This window comes from Elephas maximus, chromosome 7 (genome assembly GCF_024166365.1).
Source record: "Elephas maximus indicus isolate mEleMax1 chromosome 7, mEleMax1 primary haplotype, whole genome shotgun sequence".
NCBI lineage: Eukaryota > Metazoa > Chordata > Mammalia > Proboscidea > Elephantidae > Elephas > Elephas maximus.
Window position 1 is genome coordinate 9,433,802 of NC_064825.1, and position 19,164 is coordinate 9,452,965.

The following is a 19,164-nucleotide window of genomic DNA, read 5'->3' on the forward strand; positions in this document are numbered from 1 at the left end:
AATCCTTGACAACTTCAATCTTTTCTCCGTTTATCACGATGTTGCTCATTGGTCCAGTTGTGAGGATTTTTGTTTTCTTTATGTTGAGGTGCAGTCCATACTGAAGGCTGTGGCCTTTGATCTTCATTAGTAAGTGCTTCAAATCCTCTTCACTTTCAGGAAGCAAGGTTGTGTCATCTGCATAACGTAGGTTGTTAACGAGTCTTCCTCCAATCCTGATGCCCTGTTCTTCTTCATATAGTCCAGCTTCTCAGATTATTTGCTCAGCATACAGATTAAATAGGTACGGTGAAAGAATACAACCCTGACACACACCTTTCCTGACTTTAAAACTTTCGGTATCCCCTTGTTCTGTCCGAACACCTGCCTCTAGATCTATGTAAAGGTTCCTCATGAGCACAGTTAAGTGTTTTGGAATTCTCATTCTTCTCAATGTTATCCATAATTTGTTATGATCCACACAGTCGAATGCCTTCACATAGTCAATAAAACACAGGTAAACATCCTTCTTGTATTCCCTGCTTTCAGCCAGACTCCATCTGACATCAACAATGATATCCCTGGTTGCACGTCCTCTTCTGAAACCGGCCTGAATTCTGGCAGTTCCCTGTCGATGTACTGCTACGGCCATTTCTGAATGATCTTCAGCAAAATTTTGCTTGCATGTGATATTAATGATATTGTTCTATAATTTCCACATTTGGTTGGATCACCTTTCTTGGGAATAGAAATAAATATGGATCTCTTCCAGTCAGTTGGCCAGGAAGCTGTCTTCCATATTTCTTGGCATAGACGAGTGAGCACCTCCAGCGCTGCATCTGTTTGTTGAAACATCTCAATTGATATTCCATCAATTCCTGGAATCTTGTTTTTTGCCAATGCCTTCAGAGCAGCTTGGACTTCTTCTTTCCGTACCATCAGTTCCTGATCATATGCTACCTCTTGAAATGGTTGAATATCGACTAATTGTTTTTGGTATAATGACTCTGTGTATTCCTTCCATCTTCTTTTGATGCTTCCTGTGTCGTTTAATATTTTTCCCATGGAATCCTTCACTACTGCAACTCGAGGCTTGAATTTTTTCTTCAGTTCTTTCAGCTTGAGAAACACCAAGCGTGTTCTTCCCTTTTGGTTTTCTATCCCCAGCTCTTTGCACATGTCATTATAATACTTTACTTTGTCTTCTTGAGACGCCCTTTGAAATCTTCTGTTCAGTTCTTTTACTTCATCAATTCTTCCTTTTGCTTTAGCTGCTTGACGCTCAAGAGCAAGTTGCAGAGTCTCCTCTGACATCCATCTTGGTCTTTTCTTTCTTTCCTGTCTTTTCAGTGACCTCTTGCTTTCTTCATGGATGATGTCCTTGATGTCATTCCACAATTCATCTGGTCTTCGGTCACTAGTGTTCAATGCGTCAAATCTCTTCTTCAGATGGTCTCTAAATTCAGGTGGGATATACTCAAGGTCATATTTTGGCTCTCGTGGACTTGCTCTGGTTTTCTTCAGTTTCAGCTTGAACTTGCATATGAGCAATTGATGGTCTGTTTCACAGTGGGGCCCTGGCCTTGTTCTGACTGATATTGAGCTTTCCATTGTCTCTTTCCACAGATGTAGTCAATTCGATTTCTGTGTGTTCCATCTGGTGAGGTCCATGTGTATAGTCACCGTTTATGTTGGTGAAAGAAGGTATTTGCAAAGAAGAAGTTGTTGGTCTTGCGGAATTCTATCATTCCATCTCCAGCATTTTTTCTATCGCTAAGGCCATATTTTCCAACTACTGATCCTTCTTCTTTGTTTCCAACTTTCACATTCCAATCACCAGCAATTACCAATGCATCTTGATTGCGTGTTTGATCAATTTCAGACCGCAGCAGCTGATAAAAATCTTCTATTTCTTCATCTTTGGCCCTAGTGGTTGGTGCGTAAATTTGAATAATAGCCGTATTAATTGGTCTTCCTTGTAGGCCTATGGATATTATCCTATCACTGACAGCGTTGTACTTCAGGATAGATCTTGAAACGTTCTTTTTGGCGATGAATGCAACACCATTCCTCTTCGAGCTGCCATTCCCAGCATAGTAGACTATATGATCATCCAATTCAAAAGGGCCAATACCAGTCCTTTTCAGCTCACTAATGCCTAGGATATTGATGTTTATGCGTTCCATTTCATTTTTTATGATTTCCAATTTTCTTATATTCATACTTCGTACATTCCAGGTTCCAGTTATTAATGGATGTTTGCAGCTGTTTCTTCTCATTTTGAGTCATGCCACATCAGCGAATGAAGGTCCTGAAAGCTTTATTCCATCCACGTCATTAAGGTCGACTGTACTTTGAGGAGGCAGCTCTTCCCCAGTCATCTTTTGAGTGCCTTCCAACCTGGGGGGCTCATCTTCCAGCACTATATCAGACTATGTTCTGCTGCTATTCATAAGGTTTTCACTGGCTAATGCTTTTCAGAAGTAGACTGCCGGGCCCTTCTTTCTAGTCTGTCTTAGTGTGGAAGCTCAGCTGAAACCTGTCCTCCATGGGTGACCCTGCTGGTATCTAATATCGGTGGCATAGCTTCCAGTATCACAGCAACAAGCCCCCACAGTACGACAAGCTGACAGACACGTGGGAAACTTATGGGGGGACAGTTCTACTCTGTCCTACATGATCGCTGCAAGTCAGAATTGACTTGATGGTAAGGGTTTGGTTTTTGGTTCACAGGATGTGAGAAGAATCGTACCCAAACACAAAGTGAAGCTTTACTCTTCAGCATTAAGTCAGTGATGGTCACCAAAAGGGCCCTATCTGATGGGTGAGGTAGAACAACAGGAGAATACAGGCAAGAGCAATGTTTGAAGCCAATAGGCAGCCAGGACTCAAGGTGCAGTTATCTCAAAGAGGTGAGAGTTAAAGATTTAGAAGCTAATGGAATCATTGAGGCAGAACGTGGTAGTGAGGAAGAGAAGAGGAAGAAATACACTTTGAGGAGGTGCAACTTATAGACGAGGGAGGAAGATTAGGGACAATGAGAGGTGACAGAGAAGGGGTTAGAGAGGGTAGACCAAGAGAGAATAATGTCGTGAAGGGTTAAGGAGAAATTGGTGGTCAAATATTGAGAGAGACTGCGAAGCACGTGGCCTAAGGAGAGGTCATTGGATTTGTGAGTGGTAACTTCACTCCAAGGAGCCCTGGTGGCTCAGTGGTTAAGCACTTGGCTGCTAACTGCAAGGTCAGTGATTCAAACCCACTAGCTGCTCTGCAGGAGAAAGATGTGGCACTCTGCTTCTGTAAAGACGACAGCCTTGGAAGCCCTACAGGGTGGTTCTACTCTGCCCTATAGGGTCATTAGGATTTGAAATCAACTTGATGGCAACAGGTTTTTAACTTCACTCCAGATCTAAAAGAGACAGCTTTAGTAGCGTGATGGGATGGAAGCCGCACCTAAAAGGACTAAGGAGGCACCCAGCTGAAGATATGGAGAGTAAGGCGTATTCCTCATACTCCGGAGAGGTCTAGTGGCAAAATGAAGGCAATTGATCACTTGAGAGGGTCAAAGGGAACAATGCAGGGAGAGACAGGAGAGAAGGAAAGATGGAAGATTCGAGTGAGAGAGACAAAAGAATGGAAGAAATAAAGTCTAGGAGGGAATAACAGAAGAGGAAATAATGGTTAATTACATCGTGATAAACTATATTTATATAAATAAATTATACAGGACAGAGTAGAACTTCCCCATAGAGTTTCCAAGGAGCACCTGGCGGATTGGAACTGCCGACCTTTAAGTTAGCAGCTGTAGCACTTAACCACTACACCACCAGGGTTTCCAAATTATATTTATCTTCCTTGAAAAATTAGTTCTTTTGTAAAGAGAAAAGAGGAAAGTTTAGCATTAGACATTTAAAGGAATGCAAAGAGTAGTCAGAACAGCCTCGAAATGTTTCATAGTAAAAACAGTAACATAAATCCTGATAGCAATGGAGATTAGTTGAGCTAAGATAGCACTGGATTTGTGCTGTCGCAAACTACCCCAGTTTCTTGACACACTCAGTCATCACTCAGCAGCCAGGAAGCCATAGTAAAAGTAGACAGAGGGAGTAACCCTGGCTTGGGGATTAACATGGCAGGCTTGGCAGGAAGCCTGAGTGGTCTCTCAGGTCCAATCTGGGTGGGAGGAACGTGAAACTAGAGTGTGCATTGTTTCATGTGAATTGTTCCTGTCTGCTGAGTGTGTGGTAAACTTTTGGAGATGGCACAGCACAAAGGTTAAAAGCTGCTAACCAAAAGGCTGGTAGTTTGAATTCACCAGCAGCTCCCTTGAAACCCTATGGGGCAGTTCTACTTTGTCCTGTAAGGTCGCTATGAGTCAGAATCAACTCGTCAGCCACGGATTATGTTAAGATTAACTTTCAGCAGCTAACGATTAAAACTGATGAAAGTCCTATATTTTATAGGCCTGGACTATATCTGCAAATAATAAAAGTTTCAACTCCAATTCATAGAAAATTTTAAATTCCTCATGGGTTTTTATCAGTGTTGTAGCAGACCTGCTGTGTCTTTAGAATATTGGGCACCTATTTTTTTTTAACATACTAAGGGGAAAAAAATGCCACCTTCTTCCAATGCCATGCTGCAGTCTGAATGACTCTTATCACGTGTATTTTTGATTGGAAAATACATGGTTTCTCTGCTCAAGGGACTCTACTCCAGAGCTATGTTTTGCTGTTTTTCTACCCTAAAGGCAAAAATTAATAGGGAAAAACTTAAGGACAATGAGGTTAATGTCTAGTTTATTGAAGGGATAACTTAGTCCTTCCAGAAGGACAATTTACATCAAAGGCCACTACTCTCATTATTAAATATTAAAGAAATAATACAGTTAATTCAAAACACAATCAAATCCTCACTCCAAAACTCTACACATCAACCTGTGATAAACCTGAGAGAGAACAAAGGGTCCATCAATACCTTATTTCAGAAAAAGTAAAAGAGTTAATTTTTCTTGCTTTTAAGAATTTCTTGTTTTTTTTTCTTAAACATTTTTCTTTAAAATACAATGATCCCCACACAGTGCCACAAGGTATATTCACATGCAGTGAAATGCAACCATTTTACCCATACATAGTTTGATTAAAAAAAAAAACAAACTCATTGCTGTTGAGTCGATTCTGACTCATAGTGACCCTATAGGACAGGGTAGAACTGCCCACAGAGTTTCCAGGGAGCGGCTGCTGCATTTGAACTGCTGACCTTTTGCTTAGCAGCCGAGCCCTTAACCACTGTGCCACGAAGGCTCCATAGTTTTAGTTTTCACAAATGTATATATCCCTATAACCACCACCACAACCTAAAGAATACTTTATCACACTAAAGTGTCTTCAGCTGCCTATTTTCAGCCAGTCCCCACCTACTCCAGGCCCCTAGTTGTACTAGAATGAAAATTGAATATTCCTACATCAGAAATATCTAGATGCCCAGTTTTTGTCATTTCTGAGGCCTAGTTTTTCATACTACCACCCGTTCGCTAGTTTTGTTGTACTGTGATGGTTTGCGTGTTGCTATGATGGTAGGAGCTATGCTACCAGGATTCCAAATACCAGCAGGGCCACCCATGGTGGATAAGTTTCAGTGGAGCTTCCAGACTAAGACAGACTAGAAAGAAAGGCCTGGTGATCTACTTTCAAAAATTAGCCAATGAAAACCTTATGGATCACAACAGAATATTATCCCATATAGTTCTTGAAAGATGAGCCCCCTAGGCTGGAAGGCACCATACAATAGCTGCAACACTGGATTCGAATATACCAATGATTATGGAGATGACACAGGACTGGGCAACATTTCATTCTGTTACACGTAAGGTTGCTAGGAGTTGCAGCTGATGCCACAACTAACAACAACAGCTGTTCATAATTTCCTGGATTTCTGAGCTTTTATAAAAAAAAAATTTTTTTAATAGGACTTCCTTCCAATGTATTGGTGTCCCTATGCCATTCCCACTCATAATTACTTGAAGAATGAAAGAGTCTTTATTTCTTACAACCAAGAACACTTAAGTAAAAATCTGAATTGCAAGCAATTGTGGGCACAGTGGATACTATGCCAGATTTGAAATCTAGAAGTTCTTCCTTCATCTGTTACCTAAACTTAGGGCCTCCATTTCCACCTTTAATTAGAAGAAGTAACTCCATCTTCTTGTGTTTCACAAGCATGTAGTGGGGATTACGTTTTTGCAAAACCAGCACACCCTGGTGTGTGTCTCGCAACTTGGTGTTATCCTCCTTGTGGCTGAACCAAGCCAATCAAATAGTCCCAAACAACCAAACCCGTTGCTGTCAAGTCAATTCTGACTCATGGCAACGCTATAAGACAGGGTGGCACTGCCCTATAGGGTTTCCAAGGTTGTAGTCTTTATGGAAGCAGACTGCCACATCTTTCCCCTGCAGGACAGTTGGGGGTTCAAACCACCAGACTTTGGTTAGCAGCCGAGTGCTTAACCATTGTGCCACCAGGGCTCCTTAATCAGATTGTACCATGGGGAAATTGAAGAAATGGATTGTGGGAGACTCATGCTATATTCCACATATGGAATTAGTTATGGAAGTCCATCTCAATATCGAACTTCAAATGCTACTTTCTGGATGCTGGTTATGTAAAATTCTGGGAAATTTTTCTCTATTAAAGCAAAATATAGTACTATATTGTACAAATAAATGGCTCTTGCTTTTAGTGCATGCCAAGAATGGTGTTTGAGCACTTGGTGATCTTTTTAACTATTGATTCTTGGCTGTGTCTCCGGTTCACAAGGTGAAAATAGTAACACCATTTTCCAACTTACAGTGCTTATTTATATTACCAGTAATATAATGCCCTTTTGGGTTAGTTAGCTTATTGATTAATCACTGCCTTAAGCAACTAATTTTTGGAGAATAGTTCAAAGTCCTTCACATTTGAAAGGTTGTGCCCTGCACATGAGCTAATCAGAGGTTAGTGGTTTACAAAAGCACCTTTGGAGCCTGTAGGTTCATCGGCTCAGGGTTTAGATTACAAATCTAGTCACAAACATACGTTCCATGTTCTAGTTGTCAGCAGGGAACACCGAGCAGAACGTTCTTGTGTGTACGCAGCTATACAGGTACACGGGTGCCTTGCATCTGTGTGTGTGTAGAAGGAAGATGAATTGGAAAGAAATGAATATTGAATTACAGACAATCATTTCCTTAATTCCTGTGATCTAAACATGCACATAGAGTCATACTGGGGAATTACTTAGAGGGAGCTATCTTTGTTTTTAAATGTCAGTCTTTGGAGATGGTTAAGAAGGACTTGAGTATGGAATAATCCACTTAACGAAGTCCCTGGGTGGTGCAAATGGTTAAACACGTTTGGCTGCTAACTGAAAGGCTGGAGGTTTGAGTCCACCCACGGGTGCTTCAGAAGAGAGTCCTGGCAATTTACTGCTGAAAAATCAGCCACTGAAAACCTTACAGAGCACAATTCTACTCTAACACACATATGGTTGCCATGAATCAGAACCTTCTCAACGGCAGCTGGATTTTTGGTAACCCACTTAAGTTGTGGGAATGGAAGAAGATTGCACAACAGCATGGCAAAACAGAGTAGGCAAGTAGTAAATGTTTGTTGAGCTGAACGTAAAGAGGTTTGTTCCCTATAGTAAGATTTGTGTGTGGTTATCAAAGAAATGTGGACCACAGTCAACCACATCAGTTCTCATGTCATCCATCAGGGAGGATTGCTTTCCAGTGACTAAGTGTTCTCCAGACTTAATCTTAGATTATTAAATTGGCCAGCCAGTGTTTTAGGGGGAATACTTGGAAAGAGGTCAGAGAAAATTTTTCTCCAAACCTGTTCTTTAATTAAACAGTTATTTTCATAAAGCAGTGAGTGAAAAATTCAGATTCTAAGAGGTACTCTTAAATCGAGACTTTCTATAAAATTTCTTTCATTTTCTACTGAAGAGAATATTAAGTAATACTCTGATATTACCTGTACACATTTCTTAGCCTTCTGTTGGTGAGATTTACATTCCTGAGTTTTTTCAAAAGCCCAAGCTGGGCCTTAAGAGGAGGAGACTAAGAACGGAGATAAGATGACCTGCTCCCTTTTGAGATGATTGACAGTGATGCCATCCAATGAGAAGGTCCCATTTTTAATTTGGGGCCTGGCGGCTGGGCTTTCTCTGATCTTAAAATATTACGAAATAGGAAGCATCCTAAATTTTTTATGCTATCAAGCAGCTTTTTTTCCCACATTATTGTTACTTATATAAACGATTTTTTTGGCGGGGGGGGGGTGGATTGGAGTAGTCCAGACCTAGCATTTTATTCATTTGTTCATTAAATACTTAGTTTGTAATTCAAGCCACCTACTATGTGTCAGATTGGAAACCCTGGTGCCATAGTGGTTAAGTGCTAAGGCTGCTAACTAAAGGGACTGCAGTTTGAATCTGCCAGGCGCTCCTTGGAAGCTCTGGGGCAGTTCTACTCTGTCCTATAGGGTCACTATGAGTTGGAATCAACTCGATGGCAACAGGTTTGGTTTGTTTTTATGTGTCAGGTAGCGTTTCAAGCACTAAGGGTAGAGAGTGAAAGTCACAGACAGGAGCCCTTCTCTCATGGAGCTTATGTTTTAGTGGGGGAAATAGACTATAAGCAAGTGGACAAATGAGATTGTTTCAAGAGCCACTCCTTGGAACTCTGTAGGGCGGTTCTACTCTCGTCCTATATGATTGCTATGAGTCGGTATCAACTCTCATGACAATTTTTTTTTTTTTAAGTTATGAAGGAATACAACAGGTTAATGAAATAGACAGTCATGAGACTATTTTTACATAAGGTGGTCATAAAAGCCTTTATATTTCTGGGCAACAAAAAAGATCATTCTTTCTTCAAAACATTAAATTAAATTTCTAGGGAGAAATAGGGGAACCAGTGTGGGTATACGTGCCTGATCCCTTATTTTGGCTTTTAGGGATTCTCCTGTTCACTTACTTTAATGTGAATCAGGCTAAGCAACAAGGCTACCCATGTACACAGTGGCTCAACCAGCTTTTCTATAGCTCCAATCTTAAATGAGAACCAACAATCAAGAGTTCTTGAGATTTGAGGAGATATGGAAACATAAATGACCTGCCTTCCTATGCTCCGTATTAACTTTCTAGGGCTGTAGTAACAAATCAGCACAAATATGCAGCTTAAAATAACAGAGGTGTTTATATTCTCACAGTTCTGGAGGGTAGAAGTCTAAATTCAGAGTGTTGACAGGGTCATGCTCTCTCCAAAGTCTCTGAGGGAAGATCCTTTCTTGTCTCTCCCAACTTCTGGTAGCCCCAGGCATTCCTTGGTTTGTGGTGGCATAACTCCAATCTCTGTTTCTGTCTTCACATGGCTATCTTCCCTGTGTGTCTGGGTCTCTGTGTCTCTTCTCTTTTTATAAGGACACCAGTCATATTAGATTAGGGCCCGCCCTATGCATTGCGATCTTATGGTGACTAAATACATTTGCAAAGACTTTATTTCAAAATAAGATCACATTCACAGTTACCAGGGGTTAGGACAGGGACATCTTTTTAATGGACATGATTCAACCCATAACACCCCCCAGAAAAAAGAAAGGAGGGGGAGGGGGAGAAAGAGAAACAAATAACCCCGGAACTAAATTAAAAAATAGGTGAAAACTTCAAACAAACAAAGGGTGCAGGAGTATGGAGGACTCTGCAAGGTAAATCACTGGACTGAAGGGTGTATGATAGAATAGATATGACTAAAAGCTCAAGAAACACTGAGAAATGATTAAGGCACAAAATGAAGGAAGAAAAGGCAAGGCTCAGAAATTCCATTGAAAACCAACCAACCAACCAACTGACCAACCGCCCAACAGACCAGCTAAGAAAACTACATAAGACTGCTCTGATCTAAGACTGCTGCTGCAAACTAAAATGTGACGTGCCTTCTAGCAACTGATGAGTATAAAACAGGAGCATTCATTTGAACTAGATGTTAGGCTTATTCTCCACTTTCAGACGGGTGATGGCATTGGAATCTTAGAGAAAGAGTAACAATCATAGCACACTGTGTGGCTCTGCAGATAACAATACTTACTGATTACAACACTGTAAACATCGTTTACTGATATTCAGCTTTTACAATTAACCTGTAAAGAAATCATGAAAGAGTTTACCATGGTAACTGCTATGGGCTTTCACCACATAAAAGTAAAGCTAGAGGTGACAGATGTTGGGAATAAAGCTGTTATGGGTTTTGACCACATGAAAATGGGCATAGAAAGTAAAGAGGAGGGGGAACCACTGATATCCCTAGCTTCAAAATGGAGAGCCAAGGGAAATGGAATGTTTGACAGAGTAAGAAATGGAGGTTTAAACCTGAAATCGCTGAGACGATCCGTGGGAGGAACTGAGAATAGAGACATGACTATATTGGGAGGTAAAGGGTAGAGGCGGTAGGAGGTGGTACAAATGAGCTAACGTTCATTTATTACAGCAGGAAGTTACATACAGTGATTAAAGATGATACACCATGAAATAGCGATTAAAGCTTACTATTTAGAGATTTGGAAGTAACCACCAGAAGAAATATTTAAAAGTGTGCTCCTCTTGGGAGAAGTATCACAGATGGGGATCGGCAGGCCAAATGACTGGTGTTTTTCATTATAAGCCTGTGGAGCTAAAAAATTTTATCTTTCTTTCCAGCCCTTAAAGAGGAGCACAAATGCCTCCGGAAAGCAAACTTTCTGGGCAACTATACAAGCCCTTTACTAATTTGTTTTTGGGGGCCAGGGAGAAAGCAGGTGCTTATTGAAGGGGAGAGAAAAATCCCATCTCAGTTTCTTCAAGCTATCTTTCCATGATTTTATGAAGCCTTCTTATGCCAATGGCAGGATCTGTCAGGCATGGAAAATAAGGTATTTGGTTACATATTCAATCTTGATTGGTAACAAAAAAAAAAAAACAAACCCAAAAAACATTATATCTCTAAGGAACAATAGTTGGATTTTTCAAGAAACTGGACTAGCGACTGTGCCAAAGCTCTTTCTTACCGGGTCATCAGAGCAGAGAAGCACATTTTGTTAGAGTCGGGAAGAAAGTCCTGAGAAATCTGATGACATCCAAACAACGCTGAAACACGACATGCGGCACTGAAGCAGTGGTGGAGACCAACCTCAAAACTCAGCATGACTCACAGTGTTCACTTCTTTCACCATCTGAGAAAGACGTGGTTGCCTATGGACAACATGATAAGACAAACCACTGAAATCTTACCTTACTACACAGGTGTGACTGGCACATATGCCCCTAAGGACATTTTGTTTCTTCCAGTGGAATTATTGCCTCTTATCTGTGCACTGATATTGTTTTGCTTATACTCTGCATCTCCTTTAGAAAATTCTAACATCTCCAAGTGTGTTTGTAGGGGAGAGAATATGTGTGCAGTGATGTGAACTACAACATACCTAAAGAGATTAAACCATCTCTTGTTATTTGTACTGATTTTCCATTGCCAGCTAAAATTAGCATCAAGGGTATAGCAATTTGTAGGAAAACTTGAGACAGGGCTGATTACTGGTGGATTATTTTCTGTGCTTTTAAATAGCTGTCACTCTTGACAGATACCCTCAAATGCAGTTATACAAGGAGATGCTAAACTGTCAGAATTTCATTAAAAATAAATTGCTGGAGATAGCAGGTTGACTAATTAACACACCCCAAAGCCCAGAGGACACTAATGTATTTGCACGAATGTTCCCTAGAAAGCTCAAGAGCAAGGCATCTTCATGGATTGATTCACCTTTTCAGCATCTGCAAAGACACACCAGGGAGAACCTGATCTCTCAGAGATGACCACTCTTCTGAAAGAATTGAGCTATAATGTGGTCATCAAACTGAATGGGTTTAAGTGGGAGCTTTGATTTTACAAGTTAACAGGCACAAAGCATTTAAGGGTGTGTGGCGTGTGTGTGTATGTGTTTATATGTGTATTAGGGAATGGATGGAGAATCTTTGGGATGGAGAGCTGAAAACTGGTGGGGTTGTTACCAACACTGATACCATACCAAGAATTACACTACTGGGCTCTTTTGAAGAGTCCAACTATTAATAAAAATAACAGTGGAAAGATGGGGATAAAGACAGTAATGGGCCTTAAAAAGCATGAAAGAAGAAGTAGGCATGGGGACTTGAAAGAAGGCTAAATTTGGACCAGACATCCGGGTTGTACTAACCCATTCATTTTAGGGTAACTGGAGATGGAACGGGAAAAACAAAAACAAAAAACTCTGCAAGATACACAACACTAAAAATGTCTTGATTGATGTATGGGGTATAAGACAAAGGTTCTGAGTGGGCCCTACAAGAATATCTGTGTTAAGTAGAATTCATCCGTTATATAAACAGGTCTGAAGGGCTAGCAAAACATTATCAGTTATGAAAGTGATCAGTTTGGTGACAGCTTAAGATTACTGATTTATGGGTAATTGGACATTGTAAATAAGGAAGGGTTGTTCTTGTCACGTGTTCATGCCCTCTCATGAAGCATGTTTTGATGCCATGCATTTAGAATTCATTTATTCCTTTGGTGACAAATGGGGAAGCAGGATGATATAACCTGCCTCCTGGCTCTCTGTGTGCTCCTAGTCTCAGAGGATGTTTATGCCACCCAAAGTAGCAGGTGTGATTTGGGGTCAGAGCTCCATTGGCCTTAAAAAAAAGCCATTGGCCTTACAGGATCTAAGATTGAGGTTTTTGATGACTTCCCTTTTTCTTTCTCCCTTACATCCCTTTCATTCTCATAGCGCATTGTCAAATTCAACCACCTGCTTGCAGGCAACTGGAGTCTTGGTGGGTTTGGAAATGATTTAAGGAACTGAAGTGACTTGGAGTCATGTGATATTGCTTCTTGGTCCATCTCGATCTACTCAGAATCTAGTTAGTGTCTCAGCCCATGCTTGTGTCTTTTTCTCTCATATTCCCTAATCCCTTGGTTTGCAAGTTGTGTGAGCTCTACCTTCAACATGTACCCAAAATTCAGTCATTTCTTACCACATTCAGGATGAGCATGCTGTCCTCGCCACCATTGTTTCTTGACTGGGTTATTCCAACAGCCTCCCAACTGATCTGCCCATTTCTGTCCTTGTGCCTTATAGTCTTGTCTTAGCACCACTTTGTCCAAAGCCCTCTAATGGCCCCCATTCCACTCAAAGTGAAAGCCCAAGGTCTTATTATGGCCTACAAGGCCCCGCACAACCTGACCCTTCAACTCTTGGGCATCATCTCCTAGTCTTCGCCCTTTCATTTATTCTACTCCATAAACACTGGCCTTTTTACAGTTACTCAAGCATGCCTGCCTTGCTCTTGCCTCTGTGCCTTTGCTTGCTTTGTTCCTTCTGTCTGGAACCCTTTTTCTCCAAATACCCACATGACTCACTTCCTTATCCTGTTTGTGTGTTTGCTTAAATGCCACCTTCCTAAAAATGCCTTCTCTGGCCATCATATTTAAAATTTCACACCCTCCCCCCATCATGTCCTGTCTCTCTTCCCTAATTTATTATTCTCTATTGCCTTAACCACCGCCTGCTACGTGTTTTCTTATTTATCATCTAGTTCCCCTGATAGAACATAAATTCTATCAGGAATTTTTGTTGATTTCATATGCTGCTATCTTCTTATTAAGGATCCCTGGTGATGCAGTGGTTAAGCACTTGGCTGCTAACCAAAAGGTTGGCAGTTTGAACCTACCAGCTTCTCTATGGGAGAAAGATGTGGCAGTCTGCTTCTGTAAAGATTATGGCCTTGGAAACCCTATGGAGAGGTCCTACTCTCTCCTATAGAGTTGCTATGAGTCATAATCAATGCGACAGCATTGAGTTTTGGTATATCTCTAGTGCCTTGACTGTATGTTTAGTAGCACATATAATAGTATTCAATATATATTTGCTGAGAGAATGAATGAATGAATGTCTCAATTCTTCTTTCTGGGATCAGGCCCTGGCATTGTTCTGATAAGTGTGTTCTTAATTCAGACTCCATATCTGAGGTCTTTGCCTTAATAGCTTACCCTGCCCTTGGCCCTTATTGACTTGGACCTGTTTTTCAGTCATCACTACCCTTCCATCCCACCCAGTACTCAAGTCTGTTCTTGAACTTGCAAAATGGGGCTATCCGTTCCTACTGGCCCTCTCTGAGGCTGAGTGCTAGTTTACCTGCCAAAGTCCCTTTATATGATCCATTTTTAGGTTTCCTCTTTCCGTTCTACCCACTGTCATGGTGCTCCTGTTATCATTCACCATACTCCCTTGATGCCTGTAGGACGTACTGCCTGCTGTCTGTCACCATGCATCCCAGGTATTGTCTTCCAGCACTGTGATTCCACTGGTCACCTGTGTAACTGATACGTCCAGTTTGGATTACACACAGTCAAATTTTCTTTTCATATTCAAATTAAATGACCAAGTCCCCATCCCATCTATTGTGAAAAGATCTTTCTCTTATCCCTGGAGTACTTTATCTCATGACAACAAGAATCTCAGGGTCTTACTCAACCTGAAGATTCATACCAAGGAAAGAAAACCAGAAAATCTACTTAGTTCATGGGGAGGACTGGGCTGTTGTCACTGCCACATGGTGTTGCTGTTGAAGCACAGGCAGGCTGGCATGCTGGTGTTGCCCTTGTCTGCTGGCAGGAGAGCTGAAGTTACCTGGTGCTGAGTATGTGGTACACTACCACTGATACCTGGCAGTTCAGCGCCTGGGGTGGTCCTGTCCACTGAACAAATGTGCTTCTGTGACCCAGGGCTGTGGCTACCCAGGTCTGGGTCATTAGTTCATGTACACATATACACATCCACACACACTTCCCCCAAGACATATTCAAGGGACTCATGTCTAAGAGGTTTCCAGCAGCCTCCTTTGGTGCGTGGAACCTGACTTTCCCCTAACCCTCGAGTTCTGATCCTGAGAGAAGAGAAAGCCCTTCCCTTTCTTTGACCCAACGCTTGCCTCTTTGTGTCCAGGAAAAATGACATTTCCTTCAGAGGAAAAACTGCATCTTACCACATGTAGAGTTAGGCCCATGATACAGGTAGTTGTCTTACGCAATTGGACGTGTGCACTTTCCAGATTGTCCAATCATTCTGGGTCTGAGTGCTATATTTACCTCTTTTGTTCCTGCCCATGTCATACAATATGGCAGAGCTTGACTTCAAATGGGAAAAGAAACCCAAAGTGAATACCTTAACTATAGGGACGATGCTACAGAAAAACAAAGAAAGAGCAAGATGCCCCTGAATAGATCACTCGTTTCACTTACACATTAATAATAAAAATAATGATGATAATAGTTATCACCTATTAGACAACTCATGTGTGCCTGGCATTTTTAGGTACATTATCTCATTCAATCCTTATAATGATCCTTAAAGGCAGATTTCATTAACAGGAATGTAGAGGTGAGAAAGTTGAGCTGTAGAGAAGTAACTCAAAGCACAAGGCCATAAGCAGCAAAGCCAGAATTTAAACTTAGGTCTTTCGGAATCTTTCCAAGGTACTTACTCTTTAATTAGTAGCTGAGTAATTACTGAGTGTCTCAGGTCCATAACTATTGAGGGATACATACATTGTTTGTTGTCCCAGTCTGACTGCTGAAACCATTCGCCTACCATTCTAAATAGTCCCATTCCTGTGATTCTGGAAGTGTGTATTTGAGTTAGCATCTCCTTTCCCTTTTGGAATATTTCTATTTCAACGTGTTCTTTTAGAGTGGTTTGATAGTTTTCTGATCTACTTGTTCATACCCCAGGTCCAGATGAAAGAAAAGAAGGAGAAATTAGGCCCCTCGATCCATGGAGTGGGATGGAGAAAGTGACCCTTTGAGATGTGCAGCACTATCCTTCTTGGCAGAATCAATCATGGGCCTCCAATAAAAGTAAGGGTGTACTTGGTGAGAGATGTTCACTTTTGAAGTATGATGAAAGCACTGGGCCTGGGGATTACTAAAAAAGATTACTAGCAAGGTTCAATCCTTCTTTTCTTCATCTCAGAGTTTAAACGACTCCTGTAATTGATAGACGTTGTAGTCACAAAATGAACTTCTATACTGGAGAAGATAAAAGGCCACTTCCTTGGAAAAAAGTAAGAATTTCTCTCATTTGGTGTTGCCGTCATCTCAGACTGATAATTTGGTAGAGCTCTGACTGTGACCTTGTGCAATTTCCATCATATGACTCAGAAAAAACCCCAGGTTCTTGCTACCCAACTTGAGGTCATTAAAATGCTTGAGTGAACTTCTGAGTTCCCCTCTGTTTGATGGAGATGACAGTGAATGGAGAGAGAAACTTATGTAGGAGGTACATCTGGGCCAGGCATCAAACTGCCACAGGAATTATCTCAAAAGAGGAACATTACCTTTTTGCAATGCCTTCATATAAGCATATTCAAGGATTCCAAATCCTCTTGTATTCCGGCGTGTTTTCCTTGGTTTGTCTTAAGTATTTCCATACACAAATTATTTGATGATATAGTTGTGTTTTTGACGTATTAACAGCACATCTCAGGGTGGTGGGCACATCACCAAATGAGGAAAACTAAGCCAAGTATCCTAACCTTTAAGCTAAACTACTTAATATGCAAATTTTTGTTTTGTTTTGTTTTCTGAAATAGAAGTAGGGGAAAAAAAATAATGGAGAGTCTGAAGTTCTTAATCCTGAAAGCTTCCAATACCTGAGGGGTTTCTATTGCCCAATTGTCTCGCTTTTACTGAAGCTTAAAGGCATTCAGAGCTTTCATTTACATAGGAGGGGTCACTAGTGTTGCCCTAATAACAGTCTCCATGCTTAACTTATTCCCTTTCCTGACTGTAACAACTCATACATTTTGGTTTACCTCTACTTGAGGATAATGGTGTAGAACTAAAACATTTTTCATCTAGTAAATGGATTTTACTTGAAATATGTACTCCATTAATTTTCCCTATCATGTATAGGTCCTACCATTAATTACTGAATGTCATGCGATGTCTTGCTTTGCTGATAAACTAGGCATGTCAGATGTTTGTGTTATTTTTAAAAAGTTATTCTTCAACCTCTTCAATAAGCCAGTCTTAACTTTCCCTCTTGATTATGCTAGAAGGTGGAATATAAATTTATGTATCTGGCATTAGGAATTAGAATTTAGAGTCTAAAGGTTCTCAAATGCACTTTCTACAGTATGCCCAAAGTAAAATTGATGGAACAAGGTAGCTAACTAATAAAAATGAGGACTGTCAGCATTCCAATTTCTGGTTAAAATTCAAAGGACTAAAACATTCCAAAAATACAATGGAGTCTATTCCAGAGTAATAAAAATAAATCCTTCTCTAAAGAATAAGAACATTAAGCATCTGTGATGCTTCCTGCAACTCTACCTTTGAGCCTATAAGACTATACCAGGGATCATAAACTCAAATGTCGATGGGGCCAGGCCAGTTATATTAATTTTGATGTATGAGAGCCGAAGTGAACTGGAGAATACTCATACTATCGAGAAGGGGCAGCTGCTGTTCCTCAGCTTTTGCTAATTGTTATGTGGAAACGTGGACCTGGTCCTATCAGCACTTTCACTGCTTTAAGAAAAAAATAAAATAATATTTTTTTTTCTTTAAGAGAAGTCGTAAATCCAAATATGTATGTGAAAGTTCCCATACCCTTGGTCTAGACTTTCACGGGCTCTTCTATTTTATCTTAGGTATTATCCCTGCATCTCAAATAGTGGTTGCCTGGGAAATAATTGTGGCTACATGAGTCAATAATACAAATTTCCCCTAAGGGTAGCTAACAGAGAGGGAGGCCTATGCATTATTCAATTGATTATACTTTTTTTTTCTGTACAAGATAAACTTTTAAAAACAACCTAACGTAAGTTATGGATGAAATAATTACATAATTAAATAATATGTAAACACTAATTACTCCTCTTTCATGAATATGTTTAAGAGATTGTACAATTTGGAGTAAAATCTAAAGATCTGCATGTACTTTCTTGGCTAAATGTACACTGTTATTAATCATTAACCTTACTCTTCTCCTCAAGGACAGAAGAGACTTTGAACTCATCATAGACATAGAGGAAGCAGTGCCAAATCTCAGTTCTTCATTTTGGTACTTTGGGTTCCCAGTCTCTTTAGTTGCAAGAGTGCATTCTTACTTTTCTTTTGTCTTTTATTCCTCTTTAATGGGATAGACCTGTTTACAAAACATTCCCCTTGACATGAAGACTCTCAAATCAGTTGAATGTATTTGTTCATATTTCTTATTTAACCTCATTTGCATGCTCCAGATTCCAAACTCATACAATCTTGAATGAATCACTTAACCCCTTTATGCATGAGCCCTAACTTAAGGGTGTTAGATCTAACATAAGGATCCTCCTCAGCCCCACTGGCCAACGCACTAAGTTTTCTGGTTTTGCCCATCCTCTGCTTAGGGGATAAAAAAAATATTTCTTATTTAACCTCATTTGCATGCTCCAGATTCCAAACTCATACAATCTTGAATGAATCACTTAACCCCTTTATGCATGAGCCCTAACTTAAGGGTGTTAGATCTAACATAAGGATCCTCCTCAGCCCCACTGGCCAACGCACTAAGTTTTCTGGTTTTGCCCATCCTCTGCTTAGGGGATAGTTCCCTCATTTCTATACTTTAGTGACTCTACAAAAGGCAGTCTTGGTCAAGACTGAGCACAAGTGTCTTTTCCCCTGAAATGTCTTCCTACCTCACTGTGGTTTACATGCTCCTCTTCTTTCTTCTCTGTGTTCCCAGTGAGTAGTGCATCCATACCTGTGTTGTAGCATTTACCACCCTGTGCTGGATGTGTGTGCTTGTGTATATGCGAGTCTAGTCCTGGCATGCTTCAAAAGAAGGGACAACCTTATATTTCCAGCATGTAGTGCAGCTGTTCGCACATGGTAAGCACACAATGAATGAATAAACTCTCAAACTGGTGTTCCTGATTTTATCAAATTATTTTTTTCCTCTGCATAGTTTTGGAACACATTGTAAACAAAACACGGTTTAATTTTGAAATAGGGGGTTTCTTCAAAGCATCTAAGACTCAAATCATTCTAATAATAATAATAGTAATAATAAGAGTTGTTGGACTGACAGATA

General features: G+C 40.5%; 1 long non-coding RNA gene across 1 annotated transcript in view; it reads right to left on the minus strand.

The window, feature by feature from the left end:
* Positions 1-19,164, minus strand: part of LOC126078688 (uncharacterized) — a 155,410-nt gene that overhangs the window by 67,229 nt on the left and 69,017 nt on the right. Inside the window, exon 2 of the long non-coding RNA XR_007518134.1 lies at positions 11,065-11,248. This is a non-coding gene — a long non-coding RNA (uncharacterized LOC126078688). The remainder of the gene's footprint in view (positions 1-11,064; positions 11,249-19,164) is intronic.